The sequence below is a fragment of the Peromyscus californicus genome, unplaced genomic scaffold (genome assembly GCF_007827085.1).
Source record: "Peromyscus californicus insignis strain IS unplaced genomic scaffold, ASM782708v3 Scaffold_17__1_contigs__length_78620276, whole genome shotgun sequence".
Lineage (NCBI taxonomy): Eukaryota > Metazoa > Chordata > Mammalia > Rodentia > Cricetidae > Peromyscus > Peromyscus californicus.
This window is the reverse complement of record NW_026294469.1, coordinates 75,050,779-75,074,064: the sequence shown is the minus strand read 5'-3', so window position 1 is coordinate 75,074,064 and position 23,286 is coordinate 75,050,779.

Genomic DNA, 23,286 nt, shown 5'->3' with positions numbered 1-23,286 from the left:
TTAGTATTTTTGGTGAAGGCCTTCATAGTTCTTATGATATTTCAGGATAAATATTCCAACTGCATTTACAGCATTTTTTTCCAAGTGAAGATATACAGTATGACTTATAATTGAGTCAGTAAATTTTATTCTTGAATTTGAAATTTTACATACACAACCTGAAGTCACATGTTTTTTTATATAATTATAAAATTAGATACATTTATCAGAATATGTTATCTAAAGACATGATCCACATCATTCCCTGGAGTTTAATGTCAAAGTAGTAATCTCATAATCTGAGAAACATTCAGCTCTCAGGAGACAAGGCTACATGGTTTCAAAGATGAAAAAAAATTGCAATTCTGACTTCATATTACTACTGAATGTACTCATGTACATTGGGATATTACTGGAAGTATTTCGATGTGTGTGTGTGTGTGTGTGTGTGTGTGTGTGTGTGTGTGTGTGTGTGTGTTGTGTGTGAATACAGATACGGTATCAGGCATGCACATAATTAGGCAGGTATGGATACCACTTTGTAACTGCAGAGACCATATAAGAATGTATACTGTTCTGCTCTGTCACTGTCTGCCCTATTTCTTTGAGACAGGGTCTTCCACAAAATCAAATGTTTCACCATTTTTTGTTAGGTTAGTCAGTCAGTAAGTCCCAGACATTCTTGTGCCTCTCTTGCCCATGCACCAGTATTTCAGGGACACACTTTTTTTTTTTTAATTTGATTACTGGGATGAGAACTTGGGTCCTTATGCCTGTATAGGAAGTGTTGCTAGGTAATTATATTTTCCCCTAGCATTACTGTTGAGTTTTAATATTCATCTTAACAGGTACTCTTTTGAATTTCCAAATGAACAGGTCTGGGTTAGAAACAGATTGATTAAAAAAATTAATTAGTAAGGGACGTCATACCTGTACCTTCCTCTCACACCTGCCTATTTTCCTCATGTGCTAGCCAGAGTCAGTGACAAAGACCCAAACAGGTGACACACAATGGAAACTGATTTGTCTCGAGTAGTTGATGAAACAGAGACATCTATAACTGTGTGTAATAGGATATCCACAGGAATATAATAAATCTGAGCTCTAACTATGGGCTGTCATGGTAAATTGAGCTTCTCCAGGTTCAAATAGCTGCAGGAGTTTCAGCTTTCAAGTATTCAAGTCCAGAGTGTCATCTCTTTCAACTTTCAAATACCTATGAAGACAGTGATCTGGCCTTGAGTCTCTTAGGATCTAGTCCATCCTGAAATCATATGGCCCCATCAGAAAAATAGAGTTTGATTTCTCTCTCAGTGGTATCCATGATTACAGATATTGTTAGATCTTGTGGAGAGGCTGTGAAAGACAAAGATTTCACAGGAATAGCCAGAAATCCTTGTTTCTCCATAATATCCTTCATTATTAACAAACCATATTTAATAGACCTAACTCTATTAGAATAACTAGTGACAGCTATTCTTATTTACTTAAATCACTTCATGCACATATTTAAAAATGAGTCAGTTAAATATAAGAGGAATTCAACTTTTGTACTGAGTGACCCTTCCAAGAACTTTTGTAGTTTTAGCCAATGTGAAATAAAACATAATAAAGTCATAGTAATGTCAGTCCTACTCTATTTTTGAAATATTATACTAGCTTTTTATTATACATGAATTTGTCCATTTTATTTATTCATATTACAAATCTACATCTTTAAAGAAAGAACAACAACAACCATGTGGTGGGTATAATGTAAGAACAGAGTGTTTAATGTGCTTTCTACATTAATTAGAACAAAATCTGGGGCAACATGATAACGATTCCAGTAAGTACCCTCTCAGGTGTCCTAAGCACCATGCTCAAGGTTCAGGCAGATGCTTTGCTTTGCTAGTGGTAGCACAAACACCTGTGGTTGATCACAGAGACCAATAGTTTACAAGAACGCACTCACATCTCTCACTCAGCTCAAACTCCCAACATTACAAGTTATTCTGTGCTCTTCTGCAGCATGCCTCATTATTAGAGATAATATATGTGGAGCCATTGCATCGTGCCTGGCATACCATTAACACATAATAAATTGCAGCGTCTGTTGGAGTATTGTTTGCTCATATCCTCTACAAATGTCAGGGGAAAATGAAGCCATTTGCAGAAAAAGGAATGCTTCTTTGCTGGAAAAACATAGCTTAGGGTCCTAATGATGTATCATCTAATTAGGTGAGTCATTAACACCTCATGGTTCTAAGACTTACCTACATAAGTGTTAAATGCATCTTAAAAATATCAGGGCACTGTTCCTGTATAGTAAGGTAAGATAAAGAAGAAAACAGTTGAGAGTTGCCACATTCTAAAAGTATCCTTTGTTGCTAAGTGGGGTATGGAAAATTGCCTGGGAATTCAGGAACAGAGTATCTGAAAACAGTGAACATGCTTGGAAGCAGGAGGGAGAGGGAATACAGAAGGGGAATCAGGAAGAAAGATATATTACACATATTCTTTTATATGCAGGACCTATCATCTATCTTCTTGTCTGCCTGTCTTTAATCTATCCATCTATCTGTCTCCTACAGAAGTAAAAGGACTAGGGAACAGGAAGAAATGGAGAGAGGGACAAGCATGAGCAATGGGGTATAAATATGAACAAAGTATAATGATACAAATATATATAAAGGATCATAATGGAGCCCAACACTCTGCACTAATTGAAACAATAAACCACGTCATCTAATGAACAGAGGTTGAGTTTTCACTCTTTATTTTTATTTATTTATTGAGACAAGTTGAAACAGGATTTCTCTGTGTAGCCTTGGCTGTCCTGGACCTCACTCTGTAGACCAGGCTGGCTTCAAACTCTCTGCCTGCCTCACACATGCTTGGATTAAAGACTAGCCCCCACTGCCCAGCTGTGTCTGCACTCTTAACCTCTTACTGCCTACAGACTGAGCTTTGCTGTTTGAGACATGTATTCCTTACTGCACTATAGACTGCTCTTCTGACTCCAGATCTCATTGAACTTGTTTAGAAATAAATATTGAAAACTCCAATGAGTTATGTGTTAATTACCATTTTCAAGAAGGTATTATATATTACCTAGGAATTTGGCTTTTCCTAATTTAGAATCACAAATCCCAAACATACATAGTTTTGTTTGTTTGTTTTTGTTTTTGTTGGGGGGGGTATTTAACTACACAGACACTTCAAAGGTGGTTTTGGTGCTTAGAAATGCCCAGTTCACCCACCCACACCCACCTCACCCAGAGGTCACTGTTACAAAACTGGGCTAAATGCTACTAGAAAGAATTGTGAATTGTTCTAATTGAAGATTTGTAGCTTAAGTTTTCCTGCCTGGCCCACAGTCAGGGCAAATCTCTCTCACCTGCCAGTCCCACAGCCGCTCAGACCCAACCAAGTAAACACAGAGACTTATATTGGTTACAAACTGTATGGCCGTGGCAGGCTTCTTGTTAACTGTTCTTACAGCTTAAATTAATCCATTTCTATAAATCTATACCTTGCCACGTGGCTTGTGGCTTACCGGCATCTTCACATGCTGTTTCTCATCATGGCGGCTGGCAGTGTCTCTCCGACTCAGCCTTCCACTTCCCAGTTTTTTCTCCTCCTTGCCCGCCTATACTTCCTGCCTGGCCACTGACCAATCAGTGATTTATTTATTGACCAATCAGCAACACATTTGACATACAGACCATCCCACAGCAAAGATAGTACATTGAGGCAAAACCCACTGTAGAAACAGACTTCACATCTGTGCATGTTATTATACTATGTCACTCTTAACCTTTCTTTTTGTCATAGTAAAAATCCAACAAAAGTAATTGCAGAAAGGAAGGGCTTATTTTGGCACACAGGCCCACAGTTTGAGAATACAGTCAAGTGTGTTTGGAGATCCTGGCAGCAGGAGGTTGTGTGGCTGGTCACATTGCGTCCAAGAGAGCAGTACCTGCTTAGCTAGCTTTCTCCTTTTTACCTATTCCAAGACCCAGACTGGGATGGCAACATGTGGTGATATTGTGTTCCCAAAAATATTGTGCACCCTAATAAACTTATCTGGGGTCAAAGAACAGAACAGCCACTAGATACAGAGGCCAGAAAATAGTGGCACACACACCTTTAATCCTAGCATTCTGAAGGCAGAGATCCATCCAGATCTCTGGGAGTTCAAGGCCACACTGGAAACAGCCAGGCATGGTGACTCATGCCTTTAATCCCAGGAAGTGATGGCAGGAAGCAGAAAGGTATATAAGGCATGAAAACCAGGAACTAGAGTTGTTTAAGCTTTTAGGCTTTTGAGCAGCAGTTCAGCTGAGATCCATTTAGAGGAGGACTCAGAGGTTTCCAGTCTGAGGAAACAGGATCAGCTGAGGAATTGGTGAGGTGAGAAAGCTGTGGCTTGTTCTGCTTCTCTGTTCTTCCAGCACTCACCCCAATACCTGGCTTCAGATTTGATTTTATTAATAAGATCTTTTAAGATTCGTGCTACAGCACCACCCTCATGTGAGTCTTCCCATCTGATTAAGCCAATTTAGAAAGTTTCTCAGACAGGGCCCAGAGGGTTGTCTCTCTGGTGGTTCTGGACACTGTCACATTGACAATCAATCCTAATCCCACAACATATCCAGGTTTTCTGCAGACTAGATCATTTCTATAGCACTTCTATATTACTAAAAGTGGGAGGAAGCAGGTTTACCTTCCAGGATGGGGTTTCCAGGAGCCGCCCACCACCCTCCACAAAAAAAAAAAAAAAAAAGAAAAGAAACATTGTGAGTATCTGTACACTGATTAAATGCTCCTAGAAAATGTTTCCATTCATTTTAAGAAAGAGAAAATTCAGGCAATGCCACTCAAAGGGAATTGTTTTAATACCACGTATTAGTTATATGCGTTAGTGGAATTTGGGGCTCCTGGGTTTCTTGTGAGCAGTTCTGCAACCAGAGAGCACGAGGAGCATCTCCCCTTCACATCATTCCCTCTTCTAAGCGTAAGCAGCATCAGGAAATCTGGTGTGGGGACTGATCAAAGACAAAGACTTGTGGTGTAAGTTTCCTTGGCGGAGATTAAGCAGAGCTGCATAAGGAGGTGTGTCCTTGTTAGCATGACATCACGTAAGGGTCATATGACAAGGATAGCACCATCCAAGACAAGATGATGAAAGGTGGGATGTCTATATGTCAGTGGTATTTGATAAGTACAGAGGTCCAAGAGTTCAGCAAAATACGTCAAAATAGAAAAAAAATAGATTGTGCTACTTTTTAAACTAGTTGTACAAAAATTAAACTTTGGTGTGTTTGAATTTTTCGTTTTAAAATTATTGCTATTATTTTATGTGCAGTGGTATTTTGCCATGGGTGTTGGGTTTCCTAGAACTGGAGTTACATACCATTTTCAGCTGCTTTGTGGGTGCTGGGAATTGAACCTAGATCCTCTGGAAGACCAGTCAATTCTTTTAACCTCTGGGCCATATCTCCAGCCCTGGTTTTTTTCATTTAAAAAAATATATGTTTTGATTGAAAAGAGACTCTTCTCTGTCTCACATGATACATCCCAGGCACAGCTTCCTCTCCCTCCCTCCCTCCCCTTTGATTTTTCATTCTTAAAAAATCTGCTCTGAGGGGTTGGGGATTTAGTTCAGTGATAGAGCACTTGCCTAGCAAGCACAAGGCCCTGGTTTCGGTCCTCAGCTCTGAAAAATAAAATACAAAAAAAAAAAATCTGCTCTGAATCCAAGCATGGTGGTTCATGGCTGAGACGGGAGGATTACCACTCCAAAGCCACCTTGTCATATAGTCTTATTTGGTCTCAAGAAGAAGATTCTGGGGCTGGAGAGATATCTCAGTAATTAAGAAAACATACTGGACTTGCAGAGGACTAGAATTGTGTTCCTAGGACCCACATCCAGATCCAGTGGTTCACAACCATATGTAGCAGCAGCTCTGGAGGGATCTGATGCTTCTAGCCTCCATAAGCACCTGCACACTGATACACACACACACACACACACACACACACACACACACACACACACACACGCACACGCACATGCACACACTCATACACATTTATGCCCACATACACTTACATACACACTCACACACAAATACACACAGACATACAAACACACCTGCACACAAAACAACACATTAAAACAAAATGTCTATGAAAGTATGTGTTTAGTTTGTCTTCCACTGGTATTACAAGCTGCATTCTCAAATGAGAATGGCCGTGTCATAGCTTCACTGGTGGACTTTTGCAGGGATAAAATAATGAAAATGATACTTTCAAACTAGGAGCAAATAGATATGTTCTGTGTTTTCTTAATGTGAACAAGTAAAACACTAGCTAAAATTAAGTATTAAAATTATAATGTATCTATTTTTTAAATTTTAAGTTATTTATTGTCCTTGCGATAGTTCCAGAAATCAGAATAAGTTTATGTTTCCTATAACATTATGATGTTTTATTTGAAAACTGTGTAAGCTACATGAAGGAAATTCTGATGAGCTAAAAACATAGCAGTGTGCGTTGGACATGGTTTTGTGTCTATACAAGTTTTAATCTATACGTTGTATATATAATAAAATGATTTCTGCTTGATTACATGTTTACTTCTTTGTAAAAATGATCTTTTTAAATTGTGTATATGGTTGGGGCAGGGAAGCGCATAAGAGTTCCAGTGCATGTGAGTCCAGAGGCCAAGGGCGCTGCTTTCCAGAAGCTGGAGTTACAGGCAGTGGTAAGCCAACAGATGACTCTGGGAGCTGAACTTGGATCCTCTGCAACAGCAGTATAAGCTCTTAACCACTGAACAATCTCTCCAGCCCCCAATCTTAGTTTATAAAATTGGAACGAACTAACTATTGGGCAAAGTTAGAATTTGTATATTGCATGTGTGTGTGTGTGTGTGTGTGTGTGTGTGTGTGTGTGTGTGTGTGTGTGTGTGTGCGCGCGCGCGTGTGTGTTGTAGTTTGGGTATTTCCACCAAAACTCATATTGAAATATAATCTCTGTTGTGATGGGCTTATGATGAGAGAGATGGGGTACACAAGAGGTGATGAGGTCATGGGGGCTCTGCCACCAGGAATTGATGATTTCATGTATAAATGAAATGATTAGTGGTTAGTAGGATGATGAGTTATTTCAATACTGGGCCTGTTATCAAAGTCAATTGGAGTGTTTCTTATTTGTGACCCAAAATGATATCCTGTATGGCTTGGGACTCTGTAGAAAATTTCCTTCAATGTGAAAACCCCACTATACCTGACCACATGACTTCTAGCCTCTTGAACTAGGTAAAGTAAACCTTTGTTCTATAAAAACCTCGCCTGTCTGTCAAGCTGTAGCAGCAAATGGTGTCTTGATAGCCTTCCCTCTGACCTCCTCTCTGGTCCCCAGCACCCCTCCTCTCATTCCTCTCTGATCCCTTTAACTGAGACCTGCCCCTACTCCCACTTTTGGCGAAAATTAAACATCCTTTCTCTCTCAAGCTCCCTAAAGCTAGAGTTAAATGACCTTTGATTTGCTCTGCTTCTGGACTTTCTATCATACAAAATTGCTAACACTTTATGGACACCATAATAATTCTAACATATTTAGAAAAGTGTTCCCAAACTACATCCTTAATGAACTGTGACTATCGGGGTCTTCTATATTCCCAGAATTTGACCCTAATTAATAAGTAAATAAACAGACTTCTTGGAATGTATTTTAAGTTGTCAAGATAAGTATCTCAGTGCTTGGTATTAATTTGGCATTGCATACTTAGCTCTAAAATATTATTAAATACATAAATTAAGTTTAACCTCAGAGATATTTGAACTTGCAAATATAATAAATAATTGATTTATGGAGAAAACAGGAAAACTTTTGCAGCATAAGCACCTGGCCACAATAATCAATTAGTGAAAGAAGCTTTCAGACCTTATTGAAGTTTTCTGATGCCAGCTCTCTCTGCACTCAATGATGTCATGATCTATTATAACACAGAATGAGGGCCAGGCAGCCTGAGCTCAGGACAAGCAGCAGTAGCCAATCTCTGTGCATCCATTTCCCCAGCTGCAGAACCCAGAACAATGACTGAATAATAGAAATGACAGGAGTCATACACTTTAGTTGTTGTTGTTGGTGGTGGTGGTGGTGGTGTGTGTGTGTGTGTGTGTGGTGTATGTGTAATATATGTGCATTTTTGTGAGGGTGTGCACTTACCTATGTATATTTGTTCTGAGACCAGAGTCAGATTCAGGTGTCCTGCTCTATCACTATACATCTTATTGATTAGAGACAGGGTTCCTCACTAAACTGTTATGAGCCTGGAGCTAGGTGGATGGCCAGAAACCCCAGTGATCTCTTGTCTCTGCTCCCCCCCCCCATCACAGGAATTCCAGGAAGATGACAACACCTAGCTTCTTTTCATGTAGGTGCTAGTGTTTAAACTCAAGTCTCCATGCTTGTGGGACAAGTGCTCCTAGTTCAAACATTTAAATAGCAACAAATACTATCAACTTTCAAGAGATGTTAGACATTTTTGTTGTAATTACCACTTAGTTTCAAAGTAACAGAATTTTCATATAGAAGGCAACAAAACAAATCTCATGTAGGATCTTTAAAATGAAAGAAAAGTATAAACTAGACTTGGTAGTTAAATTAAAATTTGGGGGGCATTTTAATATTATAAGTAAGCTAAATTCATCATGTGATTTTTAAGTAGAGTATTAGAGATTACCTAAAAATATAGTACATTTGTGGAATTTCATAGTTCCCTGGCTTCCAGATTGGGATCACCATCAGCAACAGGAATCTGTGAGTAGAGCAGCAAATTAGATGCGACAAGGACAATTAAATTGCCACTGTAGCAGATTCAGATTTATGCTTTGGTTCTAAAATAGTATTTAGTTAAATGAAAAATAACAAAACTTAGTAACCATATATATTGGTGTAAAATCAACCAGCTCTGGCAGATGAAATTTGTTCAATTTGGTTGTGATGTTTCAAGGCTAAAATCTTCTCTCCCTTGCACCTAGAGTCAAACTGTCCTCTGATATTAGAGATGCTTGCCTTTTTTTTTTAAATAGTGTCCTTTTTACAAGTCAGGGACTAAATATTGTAGTCATAAAGTTTTCCTGTGTCCCACCTGGCCCGCGGTCAGGACAAATCTCTCCCACTTGCATCCTCCAAGTAAACATATAGAGGCTTAATATTATTTTCAAACTATGGCCATGGCAGGCTTATTACTGACTAGCTCTTACACTTAAATTAACCCATAATTCTTATCTATGTTTAGCCCTGTGGCTTGGTACCTTTTCTCAGTTCTGCCTTGTCATCTTGCTTCCTCTGTGTCTGGCTGGCAATTTCTGACTCAGCCTTCCTCTTCCCAGAATTCTCCTTGTCTGCTTATCCCACCTATACTTCCTGCCTGGCTACTGGCCAATCATCATTTTATTTACCAACCAATCAGTACTGGCCAATCATCATTTTATTTACCAACCAATCAGAGCAACACACATTCACAGCGTACAGAATGACATTTCACAGCACAATATTTCAAATTGAAGAATATATTTATTTAGAGATACCTTTACAATGGTATAAATTATACACATTTATTATTTACACAAATTCATAAATTACACAAATTTATAAATTACACAAAATTACCCAATTTCTATAATTTATTTTTTATGCCATTAATTTGAAGTTAGCGCAATCGAAACACCGCATAGTTATAGTACATTTCTCAACCCAAGGCTTCTTGGTTTGCTTGTTTTTCTTTTTTCACTTTTACTCAGTTCCTCACCCATTGGGGATCTACAAACCCCTTTCAGCCACTCGTCTTTTCTTCCACTTCTGCCATCTACATTTGGTGCGTACCTTTGATAAACTAAGCAGTGCCAAACACAGTTTTTATTGCTGTATTTATCATGGAAAAAAACTGTCCTCGCTTATTGCTGTGAGACTCTTATTTTGACTTGAAAACACCCAGACAGCTGAAGAGAAGCAAACACTGAGAAGGGTGAGGAGGACTAAGCCTGAACAGGATTGGAGGGAGCAGTCTGACGCATGTGCTCCAAACAGAAGTCAGGCTGTCTTCCGTCAACCTTGGTCTATTCTCACCCTGATCTCAGGCCAGCACACACGGAAGTGTGAGTATGAGATCACATGCATACTATTGGCATAACTTCATCCACCTGTTCAGCAAAGCAAATTCCAGCCTTCCTAGAATTATTACTGTTTTATTTTTTTTTTTCAGCTGCTGTGATAACATGCTCTGACAAAAGCAACCTATGGGAAAAGAGTTTATTTTTATCTACAGTTTAAAGTCCAGTCCATCATGGCAGGAGACTGAAGGCAACAGGATCTTGAAACAGAGGAGTCACCTTACATCTACAGTCAAGAAACAGAAAGGATGCTTCCTAATACTGTTTTCCTGCCTTCTCTGTTTTGTATAACTAAGATCTCCTGCTAATGGAATAGTTATGCCCTTGCCAATTGAGGTAATCTAGGTAGTCCCCCACAGGCATGGCCAGACAGATCTCCCAGGTGATTCTAGGTTCTGTCAAGTTGATAATAGACTCCAGAGGCACTTACCAACTCCTAGCTGCTGAAATTAAAGGGATTTCATCCCTGTACCCAAAAATAGGAGAATGAAGTCCACACTACTGCATAAAGTAATATAACTAAAAATACATCAGCATTTGTAGTGTTGATGCACACCTTGTTATGAAAATCTGGAAGGGTAAGTGATATGTCATTATGAAGTTGACGGAAACGTAGTGACGTAATTAGGGCTGGTGCGAGGGCTCAGCTGGTAAAGGAACTTTTCTTTAAACCTGACTACCTGAGTTCTATCCCTGGAGGCCCCATGGCGGAAGGAGAAAACTGACTCCCACAACCTGTCATGTGACCTTTACAAGTCTACTATGGCCTGTGGATACCTTCATGCACACGCGCGTGCACACACACACACACACACACACAAATAAATAAATATAATTAAGTAAAATTTATTAGTGAATAGGTCATTTTTTAAGCTGCAATGTGATACCAAATTCAGCACGATATTAAGAGAATTATTCATTGGATGCTTAATAATTAACTAAATGATTATGCACATATATATTTTATGTAGATGAATTTTCATGTTGTAAACTTTTATGAAATACTTCCATTAAATGTCAAACATAATGATTTTTTTTTCTAATCTAGGTATATTAAACATCTGAGAAAATCCAAGTGGTACTTCACATAATTTTAGTAAAATTATATGTGTTTCTATAATAAATTAACTATGGTTGTTTGATAATTTTTATTGTCTTGATGAGTGAGTATAGAACTATCTCTCTTTCTTTAAATTCTCCAAGCCTTGTTAAACTCTTCTCTCTCTTCCATTCAGACCTACAGTGACTACATACCCACTACTGCCTCCTTTGAATTTTCCTAACTAATGGCACTTACATCAATGAAATGACAGTGTCTAAGTTTAAACCCCCATAATTTCTGACTAGACTGCTGTCACCTTCCCTATAGTTTCTATGGTATATGATGCTTTCCTTTTTAAGGGAATCTATTTCATGTTTATCTTCTTAAAGAAAAATCTCCCCCAAAATAGCTACTAGACAAATATGCAGCATGCCAGAAGCAGGAGATATTTGGGAATCTTTAAAGCAGACACACACGTAGAGAGTCATCAGTACTCCGTCAAGGATCAGAGGCTGGTTGATGTCACCAGGCCTATGACTTCGGGGGAGTGACCTTCTCCTAGGAAAATCAACCGGTGAGAGAAGGTGATGCTGCCTGTGCATGCCATGATCAGATTAGATCCGATATTCAGTTATTAAGATGAGGCGTGAGGTGAACCAAGTCTCACAAACACTTGCTCCCAGTTGCTGCAGTAGCACAAGCCAGGACAGCAGCATCCAGCGCTCAAGACACAGCCTTGGTTTGGCTGCAACGCCTGCCCCGAGTATTCTGTAACTCACGGATATTTGGCACACACAACAATGGCCTTGGTTGTGGCGAAGCCAAAGAGTACATCTGCAAAACAGGTGGAACTTAGTGGAGAGGTTTGTCCATTTTGGGGGAAAGACAAATAGTTTGCAGGAAGTCCTCATGACTCGGGTGTTCACTGACACATTCCTCATCTAGATCACAGGGCTTCCTTGTTCTGGTAATCCTCAGTTTGATTCCTTCATCAGAGTGAGTGGAACCGCCCAATTGGCCTGTACCCAGTCAGAAGCACAGACTAGAAGAAGACTGTAAAGTTTCAATCACAGCTCCCAGTATTCTGTCATTTTAACAAGGGTCAGTGATATAGTCTATTTGCCTGATCTTAAATTGTCAAAATTGAAAAAAGTACACTAATAATATCTATATTATATAATTTGTATATATATATATGTATAACTATATCACTTATTACACTGACTGCTATAAAGTCCTACTAAATAATTTGTTATACTCAGCAGTGTGACTTACCTGAGTTCTTGTCTTTTTCATCAGTTTCTCAGATAGAAGATTGATGTATTTTGAGATGAATTTACTTGGAGAAGATTGCCATATTCAGTGCTTTTCTTCCTTACTTATTCAATATTTTCAGACATGAGACTATATTATAAATATAGACATAGTATATGTTGTTGTTTGCTTTTGCTCTTTCAAAGGGGCCTCCACCCAGACCCCAAATAAGTTACACACAGAGGCTTATTCTTCATTATGAATGCCTGGCCTTAACTTGGCTTAGTTTCTTGCCAGCTGTCCTTAGCTTAAATTATCCCATCTACCTTTTGCCTCTGGGCTTTTCCTGTTCTCTTACTTCTGTAAATCTTACTCTTACTCTGTGACTTGCTGTGTAGCTGGGTGGCTGGCCCCTGGAATCCCCCTCCTTCTCTGGTTGCTAGATTTATCTCTTTCTTTCCTCTCTTCCCAGATTTCTCCCTCTATATATTCTTTCTGCCTGCCAGCCCTGACTATCCTTTCTCCTACCTTGCTATTGGCTGTTCAGTTCTTTATTAGACCACCAGGTGTTTTACACAGGCACAGTAACACAGCTTCACAGAGTTAAACAAATGCAACAGAAACAAAAGTAACACACCTTTAAAATAATATTCCCCAACAGTATATGTATGTACACATACACAATTAAATATAAATATATTTTCGACACATAAATATCTTATATACATATACTTACCTAAATACATGTTGTATAAAACATGCATTAATTAATGTCTGCTTTGTCATTATACTAGGTGTCAGAATATTTGTTTATTAATGAGATGCATGTATTATACCATGGTGGGAGGTGGAGGGCTAATATAGCAGATGTCAAGAATATCATAATGGGGGTGGAAAGAGATAGCTGAACATTTATGATTATAAAGTAGAGCTAAAGGATCAGGAAATAAACATAAAATTCCAGAGTTGGACAGTTCTTGATAAAAGTGATTTCAAGGGCTTCTTGTCAAAAGTCAGCTCAGAAGGTCTTTACTTACTTTACAAGCCTAGATAATCTGAATTTAATCCTAGATACCAACATGGAAGTTGAAAACTGACTCTCAAAATTGTCCTAGGACCACCACATATATGCTATTACATGTGCACTCTTACACACACAGACACACACACACACACACACACACACACACACACACACACACACACACACACCACATACACACAAGCAGTAATAGTACTAATAATAAATAAAAACAAATAAAAGTAAAAGTCAGTCAAACAGAATAGATTCTAAAGAAGAGAGATGACTAATTCCACCAGACACTTAAGTTGATTAGCTATTCAAAGAGAAGGAGACTCTCAGACTGAACAGAATTCCTGCTACTACAGGAATTGAGGGCACAGATTTGAATACTGAGTTGAAGGATAGGACCTCAAAGGGAAGATGGCCCAGAGGTTCCTGTCCACAGGTTGTCAGTTCTTGCTCTATTCAAAGAAGCAGCTTTCTTTTTGTTTCTGAGGAACATAAATCCCTCTTTCCTGTCGTGAACTTCTGTGCATTAAGGATACTTCAGCAATTCAGTGGTGCCTCTTAGTAGAACTCCCAGGTGACTCTCAAAGCTCAGAAACCATGCCAGGATTAACGTGCAAATCACATGTGAGGTATCTTGCAGATCTGGATGACACCATTCTTCTTAAAGACTATTGAACACTCCAGCTTTACAGACCCTGCCAGGAAAGCAAATCTCACATTTACATTTCAAGGCTGGAGATGCTGCAAACCTAACGACTTTTTCCATGAGACCTCTGCTAGCTTTTGCTTCAAAAAGTCAACCTTTGATCTGAAAGTGACCGTATCTGATCCTGTGTATGTCATTTTCAAGCTTCACATCCCAGGCAAATCCTTGATTATGTAACAAGATTTTTTTTCCAGTTATGTCTCTTATAGAGAAGACAGATTCCTTCTGAAGTGTAGTCAGAACTGTATTGCCATGAACAAAAGAGACTGAATAAAAGATTACAAATTCTGGAGGGATTAAAATACTCAGTTAATTGTTTTCATGAGTCATAGTTACAGAGAGAAGCAACGGGTGTTTGCTATATCTAGAATCTAGCCCCTTGAAGAGGCAGACATGTTTCAATCCCATACCTTCATGAGAATGATAATCTCTCATCAGGTTACTCACTCTCCTATGGCTGCCTGTTGTTCTGCTTACTGCTGAGTGAGCAGCCTTCTAGATCCATCAACCTCATCAGAGTTTAAGAAATCTACATGGAGATGGACACTGTGGTCTCAAAGTTAAGTCAGCAGTTATCACTGAAAGGCCACATCCTGGAAGCATTAAATGACTTCAGGAGGTGAAAAAAAAAGTGCATGAAGTTCGGTGCAGGGACGGGGGAGTGGAGGGGGGAAAGATGGGAGGAGTTGGAAGGGAGAAATTAAGGAGTGAATTTGGGCAAAACATGATGTACTAATATAGGAAATTATCAAACAATACAATGTAGAGCTGTGATGTACTAATATAGGAAATTATCAATCAAACAATACAATGTAGAGCTGTGATGTACTAAAACAGGAAAGTATCAAACAATACGATGTAGAGCTGGGATGTACTAATATAGGAAAGCATCAAACAATACGATGTAGAGCTGTGATGTACTAATATAGGAAAGAATCAAACAATACAATGTAGAGCTGTGATGTACTAAAACAAGAAAGTATCAAACAATACGATGTAGAGCTGGGATGTACTAATATAGGAAAGTATCAAACAATACGATGTAGAGCTGGGATGTACTAATATAGGAAATTATCAATCAAACAATACAATGTAGAGCTGGGATGTACTAATATAGGAAAGTATCAAACAATACAATGTAGAGCTGGGATGTACTAATATAGGAAAGTATCAAACAATACAATGTAGAGCTGGGATGTACTAATATAGGAAAGTATCAAACAATACAATGTAGAGCTGTGATGTACTAAAACAGGAAAGTATCAAACAATACAATGTAGAGCTGTGCCATTAAACACAAGCCCTTGTTTTGCTTTCCCACTGGCCTCTGAGACAGACAGTCCCCTCTATGGAGGAAGAACTTCAGTGGAATAAACATGATCCGCCGGGCGGTGGTGGCACACGCCTTTAATCTCACCACTCTGGAGGCAGAGCCAGGTGGATCTTTGTGAGTTCAAGGCCAGCCTGGGCTACAGAGCGAGATCCAGGAAAGGCACCAAAACTACACAGAGAAATCCTGCCTCAAAAAACAAAAAAAAAAAAAAAAAAAAAAAAAGGAAAGAAATATGATCCATGGATGACACTGATGTATCATGTCCCATATTTGAAGAGCTAACAATAGAGGCTTCTGGTATGTGTATGTGTGTGTGTTTGTGTGTGTGTGTGTGTGTGTGTGTCTCTCTCTGTCTGTCTGTCTCTGTGTGACTTTGAAACAACACCCCAAATTGCAATAATAACACTATATAACAGGCATACCATAGAGAGTATTGCAATAACTATGAACTTCACAAACTTTCTTGAATATTTATAGAAACATTTACCATACAAATGGACCATAAAACAGCTGTGTGTTTTCTATTTGAAATGTTTTCCTACAGCTGGACAGACCAAATTAACTCGATGTCCAAGATGAAACACCAAACCCTTTGAGATTTTCCAGGGATTGGTGTCAATATGACTGCAATATGATTTGATTTAGGTAAGACAAAATACAAGAACTATTACAGGGGTTGAACCTTTTATTCTAGGTCATTTTAAAACAATAATTAGCTTCCTGTGTAATCAGATTGACAGTAAAATGATTATTAAAAAGTAATTTTCTCAAAAATTAAGAATATCTGTGGTTAGAGAATGGTTTATCAATTAAGAGTGCATACTAAATGGACTCAACCAGTTTTAATTATATTTTTGTGCATATATATGTATATATAGTTATAAAACAATAATAACCATGGAAGAAGAGGCTATCGAGTTAAAAGTGAGGAGACATCACAGAAGGAGTTAGAGAGGAAAGGACTTGGGAGGGGCCTCAGGAAGGAAAGGGAAGGCAGAAAGCAATGTCATTAGATTTTAATTAGAAGTGTATAAAATAAAATAAGAATAAAAAGAAAATTATAATTACTAAAGTCCAGGTTCCACTCAGTTCATACTGTAACTTTTGTGCTAAGAAATAAAACCAGCCCCAGCAGTCCAACATATTACATTGAGCTTTGTGTCCTGACATCCTATTAAAGGGAAAGAGGAATATGGGAGGCAGAGAAAAGAAACTTAATAAGTATGATCATGTTAATGAAATATATAAAGAGACTCAGTAACCCTAAGTCCACCTTTCAGATAAAAACACCATCATTAAAATTTATTTTAGAATCTGGCACCAGAAGAGAAGCACCACTGGCCATACATGTGGTGCACATACATACATTCATGCAAACTATTCCTACAATACAGTAAATGAATATTTTTAAAGATCCAAGCAGATTCTATCCATGCCTTCTCAAACACAGTTTGAGACGAACTTGACTACACACTCAGAATCTTAATCAAAATCGTCCTTATTGTGCCTCGGGAGACTGCCACCCAGCTCACAGGATGGGATCAGGAACTGAACTCATTAAATGTCGCACAGACTTTTAAGGTTCAAGCTATGAATCCTCTGGGTGGGTTTGAGGACGAAGCAAGAGGCTTGAAAATACGATCAGGGAATCCTGTGTGGGATATTTGTATGCTGTGTGAAGATTTATTTGTTGTGATTGGTGTAATAAAAAAGCTGATCGGTCAATAGCTAGGCAGGAGATATAAGCAGGACTTCCAGGCACAGAGTCTGGGAAGAAGAAGGCCAAGTTGCCAGCCAGACGGGGAAGAAGGAGCATGGGCAGTAGGGAGATGGGATGGGTAACAGGCCACGGGACAGAATTTAGATTAAAATAAACGGGTTAATTTAAGTTATAAGAGCTAGTGGGACAAGCCTAAGGTAAGGACGAGCTTTCACAATTAATAATAAGTCTCTGTATGGTTGTTTGTGAGCTGGCAGTCCAAAGAAAACTTGTCTATGTATGGCACGCAATGCAGGACATTATTGAGCCACGCCAAGGTGACGAACCCGCCGTTTCTCCACTGCCACCACTGCCACTGACAGCTTTGTCTCCCTCCCCACGGCTCCCCACGCCTGTTTCTCCAGGCTTTTCCATTGCAGTCTCTCTACAGCCACCTTCACCTTCTGTCTGCGCTGGTCCTAAATGCCGTTGTGGTTAACCATCCCACCAACCAGCCAGTGCCCTCACTTCTCACCATACAGGCCTTCCCTGGACCCCATCCCTGGGCCTTGAGACCCACTGGGGCTCAGGCTTTTACTGCTGCTTTCTCAATGTCTGGGGGCGATGGCATCTTTGGGGGACCGTGAGAAAATTGAGATAATGGCCAAGTCCTAGGAGAACTAGCTGTATCATGTGTTGCCCAGTCTCTGTGTGATAGGAAAGTGCAGGGCTTATCAGAAGTCCTGGCTGGGGTAGTGTGTGAAGCTGGACCAGCTTAGCCAGCAGCCTTGAAGGGATCAGCATATACGTCACCTGTCCTGTAGTCCTTCTTGGCTTTTTTCCATTATGTCTGTGGCCAAGATTTTCAGGAGGTCTCCCCCAGTCAAATCTGATCTTCATTAATTTTAAAGAAATCCACAGCTTTTCATTTCCTGTGGAAACAAAAGTACTACCTCTCCCCAACACAACACATGTTCTGACTCCCATTCTGAAATTAAGACATTCTTAAACTATATAAATTAGTTTAATTTAGCAGTTTCGATGATCTAATGTCTCTCAGCAGCTATTTTTTTGTACATTAGCATTTAAAAAATTCAAAGTCAACAAAGCACCATACAAGATCCAGACACCCAGTGTATTTCCCATTTTTACATAACTTATTCTTTTTATATTACTTTACTCTTTCTTTAAATACTTTATTATTTTTAAACTGTTTGTTTTTTTTTCCTATGACTGTCTATATCCATTTTTTTGTTACTGTATCTTTTTAAAGGTTTTCTGAGTCTGGACAGCTTTATTGAATGCCTGAAGGCGTCTCTGACCACATGAGCCAAGCTTTAAACCCACCCTGTGCCTCTGTGATGACAGCTGGCCCTGCCCTGATCAAGTCCATGAGAGCCAACCACCAGAGGGAGCAGCAGTCTCCTGCCCCAGCTCTGAGAATTTGCTGCGGCCCTGCTGTTTCTGCTTAGCCTGCTGCACTAAGAACTCTGCTGCACAGCAGCCACACCTCTGTAAGCCACAAGCAATGGGTTACTAGGAAGCTGTGTCCATTTTTTTAAAAAAAAGATTTCTCAGGCCCCTATGTGGAAATATGTGCCTAGACCTGAGGCTGTGTTTCATAATTAATAATACATCTCCATGCTATTTATGGGCTGGTGGCCCAAAGAAAAATCTATCTACAGGAACATGACTAGAATATGTCTTCCTCATCCTCAAACCAGTGTACATCTACAGTCTCCATCCATCTGTCCGTCCATCCATTCATCCATCCATCCATCCATCCATTCTTCCATCCACCCATGCATCCACTATATCTATCTGTCCACCACATGTCTCCCGATTGTACTCATGTGCATACTTCTATCCTCATTTATCATAATTATCTTAATACACTTTGTTGTATTTCTGAATAATTGTTTCTAATAAACAAGAGCTCCTTAAAATTCTGAGTGTGTTTTTGAAGTTCAAGCCACTTCCACCAGGATATGGTGCAGTTTCTGGAACAGTCCAGATGGAAGATGTCAGTCTTCTGAGTACATGAATGCCAAAGCCAACCTGTCCCCTTTTGTGGTTTAAGCCTGACAAGACACATTACCTAGTGCTGTATTATGGGAAATCTTAGATGTTTTCTAACTAAAATAAAAACCACCAGAGTTGGCATAAACATAAACTTGTACCATGCCAGAATGCTATCAATAAACCACAGCTTCATGCTCTCCAAGTAAAACCTTATGGAATAGCACTGATTATCTTACAGGGCAGTAAGCAAAAGTTTACAACATTTAAATTGAACAAAACTATACTAAGAAAGTTTGTAGAAAAACATAATTTTTTAAATATTATATTATGTTTACTTGGGACTTTATTTAAACACTTTATCTCGCTTAAGAATAATGTGGAAAACAAATGGCCATGTAGTACCTAACACCACTGATACATGTACTATACAACATCTACATCTAAGACACTGAGATCATTGAAGAAGAGGAGGTTGAAAGATTTTGAGTCATAAGATATTGTAGAATATTGTTTTAAGGTGCATTACTTTTGTTTATGTTGCATTTGTTTAACTCTGTGAAGCTGTGTTACTTTGCCTGTCTAAAACATTTCATAGTCTAATAAAGAGCAGAATGGTCAATAGTTAAGAAAGAGAAAGAATAGGCAGAGCTGGCAGGCAGAGAGAATATATAGAAGGAGAAATCTGGGAGGAAAAAGAAAGAAAATAGCCAGAGAAGGAGGAGGACATTGGGGGCAGGCACTCACCTACACAGCAAGCCACAGGGTAAGAGTAAGATTTACAGAAGTAAGAGAATGGGAAAAGCCCAGGGGCAAAAGGTAGATAAGATAAGTTTAAAAAAAAACTGGCAAGAAACAAGCCAAGCTAAGGTCAAGCATTTATAAATAAGAATAAACTCCCTGTGTGATTTACTTGGGAGCTGGGTGGCAGACCCCCCCAAAAGAGAAAAAAACAACCAACAACAATAAGAACAGGATGTCTGCTGCAAAGTTCTGTCTTCTACATATTGTAGGGAAGCTACACCCATGAAATCTCAAGAATATGGGTCCTTAAACAATAATTGAACAATAATGACAGCAGTGGACATGTCAGCATATATGGAGGAAATCTAAGACCTCACCTTTAGACTAAGAGTTACAGGCAAATCATTACTGGTGAGACACAGAGGATCAGTTTTTTCCAGTGATGAGATCTCTAATTAGTTATCAGATATCAAGTAGTCCAATACAAAAGCATACACACATGAGTAACATTAAACATACTTGATAAGTTATATTTATGTGTTTATTCATATATATGCACATATTAAACAATAATAATTAAAAGATGTCATGAATCTGAGAGAATGTTGGAAGGATATAGGAAGAGTTGAATGTAGAAGAGGCAACTGATATAGCACACATATATGAAATTTTAAAAATAAATAAATTGAAAAGTGAAACAAAAGCTCCCTGCACTGAGCTGTTCCACCTTAGGCTTGACTACCTTTGTGACAGTTAGTCTACATCATAGAGGGTTCTTCTTATGCCCTTCTCTCCCAGGAGTGTAACCAATGAAAGAATTCATATAACTAGTAACATGTAAACAGGTTGCCATCTGTTTTATTTATTGAAATTTATTCATTGTTTTTAAGATATTTTATTTTGTAATTATGTGTATTTGTGCATGTATATGTGCTTGTGAGTATGTTTACATGTGTGCATGTGTGTGTGCGTGCGTGTGTGTGTGTGTGTGTGTGTGTGTGTATGTGTGTGTGTGCGTGTGTATGTGTGTGTATGAGCGTGCTTACGTGTGTGCAGGTGCTTCTGTAATCCAAAAGAGGCTGTTAGATCCACTGGAGCTGGAATGACAAGTGATTCTGAAACTCGTGATATGGATGCTGAGAACCAAACTCAGGTCCTTTGGAAGAACGGCAAGCATTCTTAAGAACTCAGTCATCTCTCTAAACTGCAAAATTATCCAAGCAACTAAATAAAAATCCTTGTGGTTACATGTGACCCTTTCTTTTTGGGTGGCTATCTTATACCCCCCTCTTTCATTTTTTTTTCCAAAAAAAAAAAAAGTACATTCAGGAGATTTCAAGAAGTATATAAGGATGGGGAGAAAGTGTTTGCTGGGTTAGCAGGAGGACCTGACTTCAGACCACAGAGGTCACATAAAAAATAATAAGTCTGCTAACTCAGTGCTGGGGAGCAAAGGTGATAGCCTTGCTTGCTGTGGGACGTTCTTTCTGTATGCTCTGAATATATATTGCCCCCATCAGTTAACAAATAAAGCTGTATTGGCCTATGGCAGGGCAGAATGGAGCCAGGTGGGAAATCTAAGAGGGATAGAGGAAGAAGAAAGGTGGGATCAGAGAAGAAGCCAGCCCACTGTTCAAGGAGCAACAAGATGCCAGCAGATCGGTAATGCCATGGCCATCTGACAATACACAGATGAATAGAAATGGGTTAATTTAAGATGAAAGAGCTACGTAGCGAGGAGCTTGAGTCATAGGCCATACAATTCATAATTAATATAAGCCTCTGGGTGATTATTTTATAAGCATCTGTAAGAGCTGAGGTGGGAGAGATTCTTCTGGACCATGGGACTAGGCAGGACTGAGAAACTTTCCCCTACAATTCCTTACTAGACATCCTGTTCAAAACATAAGCTGCAGTTTGGGTGGGGGACTGACTGAGAGAAAGGAGTTAGACATGGGGATGGATGGGGGCAGGGAGAAAGGGAGAGAGAGAGGGAGAAGGAGAGGGAGACAGAAAGACAGAGACTCTGTCTTAAAAAAAAGGCAAGAAAGAGAAACTGAGGAAGCTAAGCAGCCTCTGTCTCTGCTTTCCACACACATCCCTTACACCTATGAGCATCTCCAAACATATACACTACACACATGTCCTTAAACCACTGTCTCTCTCACACACACAAAAAGTACTATATAAAAAGATTAGCAGCAAATTTGAATGTAATGCTTCTAAAAATAAGCCATTATCTAGTCCCACATTCATTAAGTTAATATGCTTATTATTATATGCTACAAAATGATGCCCAAGGAGAAGCAGCCAAGAGGAAAATACATTTTTAAGGCAGAGATTGCAAGATACCTTATATTTGCTTTTTTACTTTGAACCATCGTTCCTGTGATGTAAGAATGTTCTGACACAGTACTGGTGCCAGTTGTCACCTCTGAAATCTCCCCTTTTACATTATTTAATTGGTTTTAATTTTGTTACTTGTCTTTCAGAGCATATACTCTCCTAAGGAACTCCCTGCTTCCTGGTTATGAGAGCTATTTCTCCAGGCAGAGGTGAGGCTCCAAACTTCACCAACAGCTGTCAAGAGGCAGATTGCTCTACTCAACCTTAGATTACTCACTTCTTGCCTGTGGTTCTGAGGCTTCACTCGAGAATTCTAAACAGTGATCTGTGTCCTTTACAAAACACGCAACACTGTTGGGTCGATGAGCTATTTGAACTTACTTTCTTGAGTATTGTGAGATTGTCTTTACAAAGAGGTCTGGCAAGAAAAATAAAGGAAAAATGTATTGGCATTATTGTCTTCTACAAACACAATGAGAACCTGAACATCAGTGGTGTTGATATGCACAGTTTGATAAGTTTCTCTGTTACTGTAGCCATTGCAATATTTCTAGTAGAGATACAATAAAGCACTTTTATGCTTTCCACCTGTGAAACTAAATTGTCCTTTTTAAAGAAAATGGTTTTGTGGAAACAACTGTGATGCAGATACCTGACTGGTGATGATACATAGACTTATTTTATAAGATGGTTTTGTACACTGTGTCTTTCATAGTGAGATGTAATAAATTCAATAGTTTAAAGATGAGCTCTGAAGTGAGGATCTAAGATTGAAATTTCAGATCGCAATTTATCTGCTATATGTCCTTGTCCATAGCAATCATTTTAAGCCTTACTGTCTGCTCTTCAGAGTGGTATCAGTAGGGACTGCAGGAAAGATAACCACACAGTACTCAGTACAGTGCCAATCTAAACATTTGTCATCAGCACTAGACAACATCAGTCTGGAAACCTGGTAATGG